The following is a 15,152-nucleotide window of genomic DNA, read 5'->3' on the forward strand; positions in this document are numbered from 1 at the left end:
TGACAGTTTAAGTCTAGGTATCATGCTTTGAATACCTAAATCTCTTAAACTAAGGCTCTGATACCACTTCTGTAACACCCCCAAATACCATATTTGCATATATTACATATTTCATTACAAAGAAATATAGTTTACATCATAAGGTCCCACTAGTACAAGGATAACTATATGTATAAAATCTACATATAAAAATTTCCAAAACAAATCTTGTACTATTACATGTAATGCAACATGTAACTTCAAAAGCAGACAACAGATTTAGGAAAATAATCACATTTTCCCTTTCCCTTTAATATCCCCGGACCCCACTATTGTTGCATTGCATAATTAAAACAGAAAATGAGGGTTAGACCAGATGGGTCTAGTGAGTAAATCCCTTCCTTGCAAATGCTGGGTGATGAACACCAAAATATAATAATGTAATTTCACTTAGAAATATTCTGCAGTACAAATAAATGATGCAGTTCACAATATCATGCAAAATAGAGTATACCCAAGAACCTCTGTTCTATAAAATATCTTTGATTAGAGATCCAACATTCCCAATATAAAACAAATATTGTAACCAAAACTTCTTGAATCAATAGACCATTCCTTTATAAATATTAACAGAAAAGATTTAAGGCAATACTTGCTTGATATGACAAACTATTTTCTCCTTCTCAATAACATCTAAATTATTATTTCTAAATAGGAATAATATCCTTAATTCATGAGGTCACAAAGAAATGATGACTCAAAGTTATTAAATCCAATTAGTAATAATAATAAGAGTTATAATAGTATCCACATATGACAATGCCACCCTTATTCCAAGTACACCTCTCCTTGACATGCCACCCTTATTCCACCATCAAAACAGGGCTACTTATAATAACAGACATAAGTCACCACATCTGAAAGTACTCATTCCCAGTTCCAAACCAGAACAAACAAAAGTCACCACGTCTGGGGGAACTATTACTTAAAACAAGTTTCATTCCAAAACAGACTAACGTCACCACGCCTGGTAGAAACAATTTACAAAATCCATTTCCTTACCAAAACAGACTTACGTCACCACGCTTGGTAGGAAGGTTTCTAAAAAAAATATAGTTTCATACCAAAACAGACTTACGTCACCACGCTTGGTAAAAACATTTTCCAAAAATCCCGTTCCAAACCAAAACAAACTTACAACACCACGCCTGGTAGGAACATATCTTTTAATTTAAAAAGATATTAAAATACCCATTTTATAATCCATAATTAAAACCAATAATAGACATTTTAAACTATATATAAAAAAATCTAAAATATAAAACTCATGAAAAATTTCCAAATAAGAAGTTATCCGGACAAGTTATTCGGATATAAAGTCCGGACAACACTTGTCCCTTTTGTCCGATTTACTAATCCGGACAATTCATCGCCATGGTTTGTCCGATTTAACACTTAGAATAAATTCCAACACCTTTGTCCGGATAAAGAGTCCGGACAATACATCGCCCAAAGCTCAACCGATTTAAACTAATCCGGTCACCATATGGTCGTATTCATACTTGGTTCAAAAAGATAACCAATCTTAATCCGCTTGACACTTAACCAGTTTAAGACTAAATCGTTCAACACTTGAGCGATTTAAGGCTTAATCGCCCAACCCTTGACCGATTTATAAATAATCCGGACATGCTTTGTCCGATTTAAACTTAATCCGATCAACCTTTACCCGGATAAAACCCTTGAGCAAATAACTGATTTCTTTCCAATAATAAATAACATTCAAATAAAACCAGTATCAAATTTTGTGTAAAAAGGTTTAGAAATCACTCACCTTTGAAGACTCTTTTTAAATCAAGTAAAATCAACTTGATTCTTTAGCAAAATAAGCAATCCGATCAGCCCTTCCCTCTCTTTTTAAATTTGCTTACTTACTTTTCAAAAACAGCAAAAGAATGAAAGGGGGTTTTACCCCTCCTTTTATACCCTTTTCTAATAAACGAAAGGCGGTTAAACCTCATTATACACACACATACATGCCTATGCATAACCCCTTATGCATGCATTTCACATACATAAACATGCATAAGTATAACCATCCATGTATCTTGCATGCATGATATATCTTTCATGCATACAATCATATGCATACCTTCGTATATATTTTTATTTGTKCATATAGTTTCACATACTAGCACGATCAAATATAACAATTATCATGCTATCACGTAAACATTTACCAAATAATCATGCATCAATTACCTTGGGTGATAACAAGGATTCGGTTATTACATTATCCACCCCTCAAAAGAATTCCGTCCCGGAATTCCTTAAATCAAAAAGCCAAGGGTATTCTTCTCTCATATTTGACTCCAATTCCCATGTTGCTTCCGATCCTTTGTGAAACTTCCACTGAACCTTAACCAGACTTATCTCTTTGTTTCTCAACACTCTGATCTTTTGATCAATTACAGCTTCTGGTATTTCTACAAAGTTTAGTTTACTGTCCAGCCTGACCTCTAGTAATGGTACAGCGAGATTCGGATCAGCTAAACATTTCCGCAGATTCGACACATGAAAAATGTTGTGAATCAGACTCAGCTCTTCTGGCAGCTCTAACTGATATGCTACTGGCCCAATTCGCTTACATATTCTGAACGGCCCTACATTCCTTGGACTGAGCTTTCATTTCTTTCCAAATCTGATGACACCCTTCCACGGCGAACCTTTTAACATCACAAAATCACCTATATCAAATTCAATCGATTTTCGACGATTATCAGCATAACTTTTCTAGCTATCTTGTGCTGTTTTGATTCTTTCACAGATCTGTTCGATCTTTTTAGAAGTTTCTTGGACAATTTCAGGACCCGTCAGCTGTTTTTCACCCACCTCATTCCAACATAATGATGTTCGGTATTTATGTCCATACAACACTTCATACGGTGTCGCTTGGATGCTGGAATGGTAACTATTGTTATACGCAAATTCTATCAATGGCAAGTGATCTTCCCATGATCCCCCGAAATCAATGATACAGCTTCTCAACATATCTTCGAGAGTCTGGATAGTTCTCTCACTTTGCTCATCTGTTTACGGATGATATGTTGTACTTAACCGAATTTCAGACCCCAGAGTTTTCTGTAAACTTTCCCAAAATTTTGAGGTAAAACGACTATCTCTATCAGAAACAATAGACAGTGGAACACCATGCCTAGTTATAATTTTTTTGATGTAAACCTGAGCCAGTTTCTCTAAAGAGAAATTTTCTTTTATCGGTAGAAAATGTGCTGACTTAGCTAGGCGATCAACAATTACCCAAATCGCGTCATACCCTTTTGGAGTTCGAGGTAAGTTCATGACGAAATCCATTGTAATGTGATCCCATTTCCACACAGGAATCTCTAAAGATTGAAGACTTCCATATGGTTTCTGATGCTCGATTTTAAACTGTAGGCACGTTAAACACTGTTCCACATATTTAGCTATATCTTTCTTCAATCTGGGCCACCAATAAAAAAAATTTAGATCTCGATACATCTTATTGGTACCTGGATGAATAGTGTATCAGGACTTATGACTCTCATTTAAAATAACTTTTCGGATATCCCCAAAACTTGGTACCCAAATTCGCCCTTGAAAACACATAATTCCTTTGTCATTTGGTTCCAAAATTGAAATCATCTTACCCAACCTTTCTGATTTAATAAGATCTTCTTTCACAGCTTTCTTCTGACATCTCAGAATTTCTTTATGGATATCAGGGACTAAACTTATTCTCATTGCCACAGTTTTAATAGTCCCGCTCCTTTCTTTTCTACTTAAAGCGTCAGCTACCACGTTGGCTTTTCTTGGGTGGTAAAGGATTTTACAGTCATAATCATTAACAAGTTCAATCCACCGACGTTGTCGCATATTTAAATCTTTCTAGTTGAATAGATGCTGTAGACTCTTATGATCTGTGTAAATCTGGCACTTTGTTCCTAGAAGATAATGTCCAGATTTTTAGAGCGAATACTACCGCGGCCAATTCCATATCATGAGTCGGATACTGCTTCTCATGATCCTTCATTTGTCTTGATACATAAGAAATCACTTTTCCTCTCTGCATCAGAACGCATCCTAATCCTAACTTTGAAGCATCGCTGTATACCACAAAGTCTTTGGATCCATTTGGTAGAGTTAACACCGGCGCACTACGGAGGTGATCCTTTAATAGTTGGAAAGCTTCTTGTTGTTCTTTTTCCCACTGAAACTTRACATTCTTTCGAGTCAATTTGGTTAATGGCACGGCTATTTTAGAAAAGTCCTGAATAAACTTACGGTAGTAACCTGCCAAACCCAAAAAACTACGGATTTCAGACGGATTCTTCGGAACTTCCCATTTTTCAACTGCTTCTATTTTTACTGGATCTACTTGTACTCCGGCTTCTGAGATAACCTGACCCAAGAATTGAACTTTTCTTAACTAGAACTCACACTTGGACAATTTGGCATACAACTTTTCTTTCTTCAATAATTCTAGTATCAAACGAAGATGTTCTGCATGATCTTCTTTGGTTTTAGAGTATATAAGAATATCATCGATAAATACAATGACGAATTTATCAAGCCGAATGGCATAACTAGAAATTCATAATGCCCATATCTGGTTCGAAAAGCTGTTGTAGCAACGTCTTCCTCTCTGACTTTAAGTTGATGATACCCTGACCTCAAATCGATTTTGGAGAAATAACTTGCTCCAACTAGTTGATCAAACAAGTCATCAATCCTTGGCAGAGGATACTTGTTCTTGATGGTCAATTTGTTCAATTCTCGATAGTCTATACACATTCGCATAGATCCATCTTTCTTTTTGACAAACAGGACCGGAGCACCCCAAAGTGAAGTGCTGGGTCTAATGAATCATTTATCAGTCAGATCCTTCTACTGAGTAACCAACTCTTTTAATTCCGAAGGAGCCAATCTATACGGTGCCCTGGCCACTGGTGCTCCTCCAGGTATAAGATTAATCCAGAATTCAATGACTCGATCTAGCAGTAACCCAGACATCCTCTGGAAAAACTTTCGGGTATTCATTGGAATCAATTTATGTTTCCCTTTTTCTATCTTTGCATCAATAACATATGCTAAACACCCCTGACATCCCTTCTGAATAGATCTTTAGGCTTTCAACACAGATAATAAACTAGTATGATGATCCTGACGGTCACCATAAATAATAATTGTTCCTTGATCTGGCAGAGTAATTCTGATCATCTTTTTATTACAAACAATACTGGCCTGATACTCTGCTAACCAGTCCATACCCACCACTACATCAAACTCTTTCATTGGCATAGGAAACAGTCGAATCGATAACTCATACCCCTCAATAATAATAGTACAATTATTGAATACTTTAGTAACAGATTCTTGACTATTAGCAGTGTCAACTACTAATTTGTCATCAAGTAGCACATAATTTAGACATGCAGATTGAGCAAATGATGGTGATACAAATGAAAAATTTGCACCAGAATCAAATAACACGTTAGCACGTATAGAATTCAGAAGAAAAGTACCTGTTACTACATCTGGGGTTGTTTCAGCCTCGTTCTTTGTCATTTGGAATGATCTACCCCTGGCTCCACTCTAGCCTCCCCTCGGTGCACTAGGCATTCCACGGTTACTGGGAGTATTTCCTCCTATTGTCAGACAAGGAGCTCTCAATTGTGGACAATTTGGTCGAATGTGGTCAGGTGAATTGCACTGAAAACATCTTTTGGGTGTAGTGCAGTCCCTTGACAAATGCCCTGTCTCTCCACAACGATAACATCTCTTTGGTTCAAAGCGACAACTTCCCTGGTGTATCTGTTGACACTGCGGGCAGGTTTTAACAGAAGATAACTGAGAAATACGATTATCTGATTTAATAAATTTGGATCTTCGAAAACTAACTAAAGACCCTTTCCACTTTCTTTTCTCAACAAATTTCTCTTCACCCTGCCGATTCTTATTTCTTTCAGTAACTTCGGCAGCATTAACGGCTAAAGAGAAAGTTTCAGGGTTCATAGCAATCACGAACTCTTGAATAGAAGGTTTCAGACCCCCAATTATATCTTTCTACTTTTTGGGATTCTGAAGATACATAATGCTCAGCAAATCGAAAAAACTCAATAAATTTCTCGGTATAATCCTACACAGATCTGTTCCCTTGCTCTAGCTTAATAAAATCTTCCTCCATTTGTCTTACTGCTGTCGTAGGATAGAATTGTGTTTTAAATTTACTCACAAATTCTTCCCAAGACATTGTTTGCAGTATATTCGATTGTGCCGAGGACTCCACATCCCACCAATATAAGGCATTAGATTTGAGCATAGATACTGCGAATCTAACCTTATCTTCTTCAGAACACCTACTAGTGTTAAATACTGATTCAATCTCTTTTATCCAGCATATTGCTTTAACTGGATCTCTCTCTCCTGAAAAGATTGGAGGTTTACATGTCAGAAACATCTTTATATCTCCTCCTCGATTATTGCTGCCTGCTGAAAGAGTTGGAGGATTAATTCCAACTCGCTCAGTTTCTATTCTAGCTGGCAGACCCATAATAGATATTAGAGTTTCCCTCAGTTTTCCTGTTTCTTCTGCTGGATCATTTCCAGTTATAAACTCTGATTGTTGCCTCTGTTCCTGTTGAGCATTCCCAGAGATAGATTCCCTATGATCAGGGCAAATCTCAGCCTGACTCCTCTCAGGAATCTGACTCCTCCCTTGACCCCTACCCCTACCCTTTCCACGACCTCTACTCCTTGAAGCATAGGTTGATGGATTAGCAGGAGATTCCTCCCTTTCTTCAGATACAGGACGGGCAGTTCTTTCTGACCTTCGTGATCGACTAGACATCTGCAGATATTTTAATATTAAATATCACGTATACACATTCCGAAATATAATATGGTGTCTGAGTATAGGTATGTACCTGTAAATTCATAATTACATTGGCCATTTGTAATTTGAATTCACCTTACATACTGTTCTCTTTAACCCATTATATTTTATTCCCAATGATACTAATAATGTCCGGGAGTCTTAAAATGCAAATGACAGTTTAAGTCTAGGTATCATGCTTTGAATACCTAAATCTCTTAAACGAAGGCTCTGATACCACTTCTGTAACACCCCCAAACACCACATTTGCATATATTACATATTTCATTACATAGAAATATAGTTTACATCATAAGGTCCCACTAGTACAAGGATTACTATATATACAAAATCTACATATAAAAATTTCCAAAACAAAATATGTACTATTACATGTAATGCAACATGTATCTTCAAAAGCAGACAACAGATTTAGGAAAATAATCACATTTTCCCTTTCCCTTTAATATCCCCGGACCCCGCTATTCCTGCATTGCATAATTTAAAACAGAAAATGAGGGTTAGATTAGATGGGTCTAGTGAGTAAATCCCTTCCTTGCAAATGAAGGGTGATGAACACCAAAATATAATAATGTAATTTCGCTTAGAAATATTCTGCAGTACAAATAAATGATGCAGTTCACAATATCATGCAAAATAGAGTATACCTAAGAACCTCAGTTCTATAAAATATCTCTGATTAGAGATCCAACGTTCCCAATATAAAACAAATATTGTAACCAAAACTTCTTGAATCAATAGACCATTCCTTTATAAATATTAACAGAAAAGATTTAAGGCAATACTTGCTTGATATGACAAACTATTTTCCCATTCTCAATAACATCTAAATTATTATTTCTAAATGGGAATAATATCTTTAATTCATGAGGTCACAAAGAAATGATGACTCAAAGTTATTAAWTCCAATTAGTAATAATAATAAGAGTTATAATAGTATCCACATATGACAATGCCACCCTTATTCCAAGTACACCTCTCCTTGACATGCCACCCTTATTCCTCCATCAAAACAGGGCTACTTATTAGAACAGACATAAGTCACCACGTCTGGGGGAACTAATACTTAAAACAAGATTCATACCAAAACAGACTTACGTCACCACGCTTGGTAGAAACAATTTACAAAATCCACTTCTATACCAAAACAGACTTACGTCACCACGCTTGGTAGGAAGGTTTTTCAAAAAAAATATATAGTTTCATACCAAAATAGACTTACGTCACCACGCTTGGTAGAAACATTTTCCAAAAATCCCGTTCCAACCCAAAACAGACTTACGTCACCACGATTGGTAGGAACATATATTTTTATTTAAAAAGATATTAAAATACCCATTTTATAATCCATAATTAAACCCAATAATAGACGTTTTAAACTATATATAAAAAAAACTAAAATATAAAACTCATGAAAAATTTCCAAATAAGAAGTTATCCGGATATAAAGTCCGGACAACACTTGTCCCTTTTGTCTGATTTACTAATCCGGATAATTCATCGTCAAGGCTTGTCCGATTTAACACTTAGAATAAATTCCAACACCTTTGTCTGGATAAAGAGTCCGGATAATACATTGCCCAAAGCTCAACCAATTTAAAATAATCCAGTCACCATATGGTCGTATTCATACTTTGTTCAAAAAGATAACCAATCTTAATCCGCTTGACACTTAACCGGTTTAAGACTAAACCGTTCAACACTTGAGCGATTTAAGGCTTAATCGCCCAACCCTTGACCGATTTATAAATAATCCGGACATGCTTTGTCCGATTTAAACTTAATCCGATCAACCTTCACCGGGATAAAACCCTTGAGCAAATAACTAATTTATTTTCAATAATAAATAACATTCAAATAAAACCAGTATCAAATTTTATGTAAAAATGTTTAGAAATCACTGACCTTTGAAGACTCTTTTTAAATCAGGTAAAATCAACTTGATTCTTTAGCAAAATAAGCAATCCGATCAGCCCTTCCCTCTCTTTTTAAAATTCCTTACTTACTTTTAAAAAACAGCAGAAGAGTGAAAGGGGGTTTTACCCCTCCTTTTATACCCTTTTCTAATAAAAGAAAGGCGGTTAATCCCCATTATACACACACATACATGCCTATGCATAACCCCTTATGCATGCATTTCACATACAAAAACATGCATAAGTATAACCATCCATGTATCTTGCATGCATGATATATCTTTCATGCATACAATCATATGTATACCTTCGTATATATTTTTATTTGTGCATATAATTTCACATACTAGCACGATCAAATATTACAATTATCATGCTATCACCTAAACATTTAACAAATAATCACACATTTATTACCTTGGGTGATAACCAGGATTCGGTTATCAATAAGATACTATGTAAATGAAAGTTGTACTATGATATGCAGTGAAACTACTAGTTTTAAAATCACCTCATTTGGATTATCCATCTACTTTATATGAATTTTACAAAATAGCAGATCAATCCTAAATACAGTGCAAACAGCCCCGAAAACACACTGTTTCGAGCCACATAAAATAATAACTGGATTTTTAACCCTACATGAAAGTTGTAGTACACATTAAGGGCTTTCTAACTGCAAAATACCAGCTTATTCCGACTTACAGTTTGTAAGTTATACACTGTCAAAGCACGAACCTGCATAGTCAGTAAAATCCGATTTCGCAATTCCCGACTAACTTTTATAATCCAAATTCCATGATTCACTACATTTACATGCTATAAACATACTTCAACACATTAAAATATAAAACAAGTCCAATGGTCGCTAACCTAAGCTTAATCATGCAATTTTACTCTTTTCGACATTATATTGAACAATTGGTGTGTCGTTAAACATATACACCAAATCTAACCATAATGAAACCGTAATCTACCTTTTTTATTTCTATATCAATTTAACCAATCCTAGAATTCTAAACATGAAATATATCATACTTTTAATAATATCAATCTGTAAACTTAGACATAACATCATTTATAAATCGGTCTAGAAAAATGCTAACGTAAACACCATAATAAAAGTGAATGAAATTTATATCTTTATGAAGGGTTCGAAGAGTGGATGTTGAATATATAATCGTTACCTCGATTCCTTTAACGATTTGAGAGATATTTTAGAGATAAAAAAATTTTGAAAGAGAGAGAGATGAGATGAGAATGAATATGGTGGTGACGAAGGAGGATTACCAAGCATATGGTTTTTTTTATAATTTTACTCATATATATATATATATATATATATATATATATTATAATAAGTTTAGTAATTTGACAGTTTTAACCCATCAACAATTAATGACCGTTATTTAAATATGGTACAATTCGGGTAAGTTAACTAGAATGTGTTTTTAAAACTCGGGTCTTACAATTCTCCCCCCTTAAAAGAAGATTTCGTCCCCGAAATCGAATTTAGAGATAGGGAACTTACATTAGTTTAAGGATTATGGGTACTCCCACCGCATATGTTCTTCAGTTTCCCACGTCGCCTCACGTTCCGAGTGATTCTTCCAAAGAACTTTTACAAAAGAGATCACTCCCTTTCGTGTACCTCTCTCATCACGATCAATAATTGCCTCAGGCTCCTCGCGATAAGATAGATCAGGTTTTATATGCTCCAAAAGATATTCAATTATGTGTAGGGGATGATAGTTGTATCCTAGCAACGAAGAGACACAGAACACATTATGTACATGGGACAATTGTGGAGGTAGAGCTAACCTATAGGCCACAGCTCCAACCCTTTCCAAAATTTCAAAAGGACCAATATATCTCGAGTTAACCTTCCCTTTGAGACCAAAACGTCTAATACCACGAGTCGGGGAAACCTTCAAGAAGACTTTATCACCCGATTGGAACTAGATAGGTCGCTGTCACTTGTCGGCATAGCTTTTTTGAGGAGCCTAAGCCTCTTTCATCATTTGACGTGCAATTTTGACTTTCTCGGTAGTGACTTGTACTATTTATGGGCCTTCTAAAATACGTTCTCCAACTTCATTCCAACAAGTCGGTGTTCGACATTTTTGGCCATAAAGTGCTTCATACAGGGCCATGCCGATACTCGACTAGCAGCTATTATTATAGAAGAACTCAATTAGGTACAAGTAGTTATCCCAACTTTCATGCCATTCCAACGCACATGCTCGGAGCATATCCTCCAATGTTTGAATTGTACGTTCAGATTGCCCATCAGTTTGCAAATGAAAGGCTGTACTAAAATTCAAACGTGTGCCCCAAGCTTTATGTAAACCTTCCCAAAATCGAGATGTAAAACGTGGGTCTCGATCGGAGATAATCGATATAGGTGTGCCATGAAGACGCACAATCTCACGTTGGAAAATTTCTGTCAACTTATCAATTGACCAAGTTTGTCGGACAGGAAGAAAATGAGCCGATTTTATCAGTCGGTCTACCATTACCCAGATTGTATCGTGTTTCAAGATTGTATGGGATAATACGACTACAAAATCCATATTTATGTGCTCCCATTTCCATATTGGAATGTTCAACGATTGGAGAACACCACCGGACGTTGATGTTCAATTTTAACTTGTTGACAAGTGAGACGACGACCTACAAAGTCGGCGATATCTTGCTTCATTCCAATCCACCAGAAATGGTTCCTCAAATCTCGATACATTTTTGTTGTACCAAGATGAACCGAAAACATAGAGTTATGAGCTTCGGTCAGAATTAAATCTCTAGGCTCTGAGTTATTCAGAACACAAAGACGATCCCGAAACCACAACACGTGATCATCATCAATTCTGAACTCTGAACTAGAATTCTCTTGTGCCTGCTAGAAATTTGCCCATAATTCACTATCATTTTGCTGGGCTTCTTTGATCCAAGAGATTAGAGTTGGTTCTACCATTAGATTCGATAGAATTTTCGTTTGCGAACTCAGATAGATTTATAGTCCGAACCGTTCGATTTCCAAAGCCAACTCTGTAGAAACAATTAAAGAAGAAACTTGTTCCACAGCTTTACGGCTTAAAGTGTCGACGACTACATTAGCTTTGCCCGGTTGATACTGTATCCAAACATCGTAATCTTTTAGAAGTTCGAGCCGCCTTCGTTGACGCATATTTAACTTTTTTTTGAGTAAAGATGTATTTGAGGCTTTTATGGTTAGTGAAAACTTCACAGGTCTCATTGTACAAATAGTGACGCTAGATCTTGAGTGCGAAGATCACTACTGCCAATTCAAGATCATGAGTCAGATAATTGACCTCATAAGGCTTTAATTGACAAGAAGCATATGCGATCACTTTTCCGTGTTGCATAAGAACACAATCGATGCTTCAATTCCTCAAAACTAGATTCTTGTTCGGAACCCCAATTGAATTTGACTCCTTTCTGAAGTAATCAGGTCAACGGCAGAGATATTTTAGAGAAACCTTCAACGAATCATCTGTAATAACCAGCCAGACCCAGTAAACCAGGAACTTCAGATACGTTCGTAGGTCGTGTCCAATTAGTGACGGTTTCAATTTTTGCTGGATTGACTTTGACACCTTCAGCGGAGATTATGTGTCCGAGAAAAGACACTTGATCGAGCCAGAATTTGCATTTGGAAATTTTTGCGTACAACTTTATTGTTCGAAGAGTCTCCCAAACAATTTGAAGATGTTGATCATGTTGCTTTCTTGATTTTGAGTAGATCAGGATGTCATGAATAAACACGATAACAAATTCATCGAGATAATCCTTGAAAACCCGATTCATAAGATTCATAAAGACCGTTGGAGCATTAGTTAGCCCAAAAGGAATTACTAAGAATTCGTAGTGCCCATAACGAGTTCTAAATGCAGTTTTCGGAATATCAAAATCTCGGATACGAAGTTAATGGTACCCGGACCGAAGATCAATTTTGGGAAAGTACCGTGCCCCTTGTAATTGATCGAACAGATCATCGATTCTTGGCAACAGATACTTGTTATAGATCGTTACTTTGTTAAGTTCTCGATAATCGACACAAAGACGCATTGTACCGTCTTTCTTTTTAACGAAAAGAACTGGAGCTCCCCAGGGTGAAACATTGGGCCGGATGAAACCTTTATTAAATAGATCATCGAGTTGAGTTTTAAGCTCTTTCATTTCAGTTGGAGCCATTTGGTAGGGAGCCTTGGATATAGGAGAAGCTCCCGGGACTAGATCGATGGTAAATTCGACTTCCCGTACCGGTATGATTTACATCAAGATATTCACAAACAACAGGTATGGATGCAGAAGTAGGAAATACCTGTTCGGGATCTTGTAGAACAACAAGAAAACTTTCATTGCTTTGCCACGTATATTGTTTCAAAGTAATAGAGACAACTACACTAACATCTTCTTTTGGAGTACCTCCTTAGAAGATTGCCTCCGGGCTATCCATATCCCCAAACAGAATTTGTTTGGTATTACAGTCTATTGTTGCCCGGTGACGTGACAACTAGTCCATACCCAATATTAAATCGAAGTATGACATATGCATTGGAAGCAGAGTGACCTCATGTATGCCGTCCCTAATAAGCAACGGATAGTTGGAAACACGAGTTAGCACACAAATTGAACCATCCATTGGGGTAGATATTACCACTGGAAATTCGGTGGTTTGCTCATACGGTTTTAATTGGGATTCTAATTTTTCAGAAACAATTGTGTCGCACCAGTATCAAACAAAACATAAACAGATAAATCAATTAATTTAACATGACCCGAAATCATACCCGCTTGAGATTTGCTGCCAAAGACTCGTCCACTAGTACTTGGTTGTTTACCTTTCCCTTTGTCAGTTTGGATCMGAGCTTTGGGACAATCTTTTGCCATGTGACCTTGTTCTCGACAATTGAAACAAGAACCGATCATCTTCATCTTTAAGCATGGACCCGGTCTGTGTCGAAGATTGCATCGATCATAATTAATAATAGGGCTAGAAACATTTTGACTCCCACTGCTAGACAACACTGGAAGTCGTGGCATGGATAGATTCGAGCCTTTTTGAGTATCACTACTCGACTTTGATTTTATAAAATGAGGGTTGCTTCGGGGGAAAGATTTAGATCCGCGTTTCTTATTTTCAACGTGAGAAGTTAACCATTGTTGTCGTGACCGATCAATATTCTTTGTTGCGTCGACCACTTTAGTAACGGTATTGAAAGGATGATTCAAGAGACGATCTTTATACCTCGAGTTCAAAGTCCATTTAAATTTGTTAGCTTGTTGGACTTGAGTGCCTGCAGTATTTCCTGCAAAATGAGAAAATTTAAGAAACCGTGCCAAGTAGTTGGCAACTGTTTCTTCCTCGCCTTGCTGGATAGTAGCATATTCCCTCACATAGGCATCGCGATCAGCCGACGTAAAGTATTGTTTGAAGAAAAATTCTTTGAAATTATTCCAAGACAAGTCTTTAACAGATGGATTAGTTTGGATACAAGATTCCCACTAGTTATTGGCTTCTTTCTCGAACATATAAGTAGCCAAGCGGACCCGATACTGATCTGGAACATCTAAGACATTAAAAATCTTTTCTACACGTCGAATCCAGTGTTCGGCATCCACAAAATCTATGGCAATTGATAAAGACTGAGGTTTTTTTTTATTAAACCTTTCAAGCCATATATATATTTCACCTGTTGGGTTACCCGAACTGGATGCAGGATTTCCAGTATTTGATGTAGGAACAGGATTTGGATTTGAAGAAAGATTATGTGCTGCTCGTTGCATAACCTGAATAGCCTGCTGCAGATATGTAGGCATCATACTTGACATGGTCTGACGGACCACATCAACAATATTGGGTTCAATTCCACCCCCCCATTGGATTGGGGTTGGGGTTTGGGTTACCCTCAGGTTGAGATTTGGATTTGCGTGGGCGACCACGTCTCGACATTCTAAAATAAAACAACATGAAAATCAGAATTCAAAACAGCTATGGATAAAACAAACGGTAGATAGAATTAAAGCTTAGTATACCTGTTCCTATGTCTACCCATTTCTCATAGGTTAAGCTTACTTAATCTACAAGTCAAAACCTATGCTCTGATACCACACTTGTAAACTCCAAACGGGCGGTGTCACTAACGGGACTTATTCAAAGACACAAACATTACAGAGCTATAAATAAACTCCAAACGTAGATTAACTTCTAAAACATGCTTTACAATCTAAAATATAAAATTCTAACAACTATTTATAAGCTTAGAATATTATACATCTACCAACGAGTTTACAAACTC

This window comes from Cynara cardunculus, unplaced genomic scaffold (assembly GCF_001531365.2).
Source record: "Cynara cardunculus var. scolymus isolate 2C unplaced genomic scaffold, CcrdV1 Un_Scaffold_1688, whole genome shotgun sequence".
NCBI classification, from domain to species: Eukaryota; Viridiplantae; Streptophyta; class Magnoliopsida; order Asterales; family Asteraceae; genus Cynara; species Cynara cardunculus.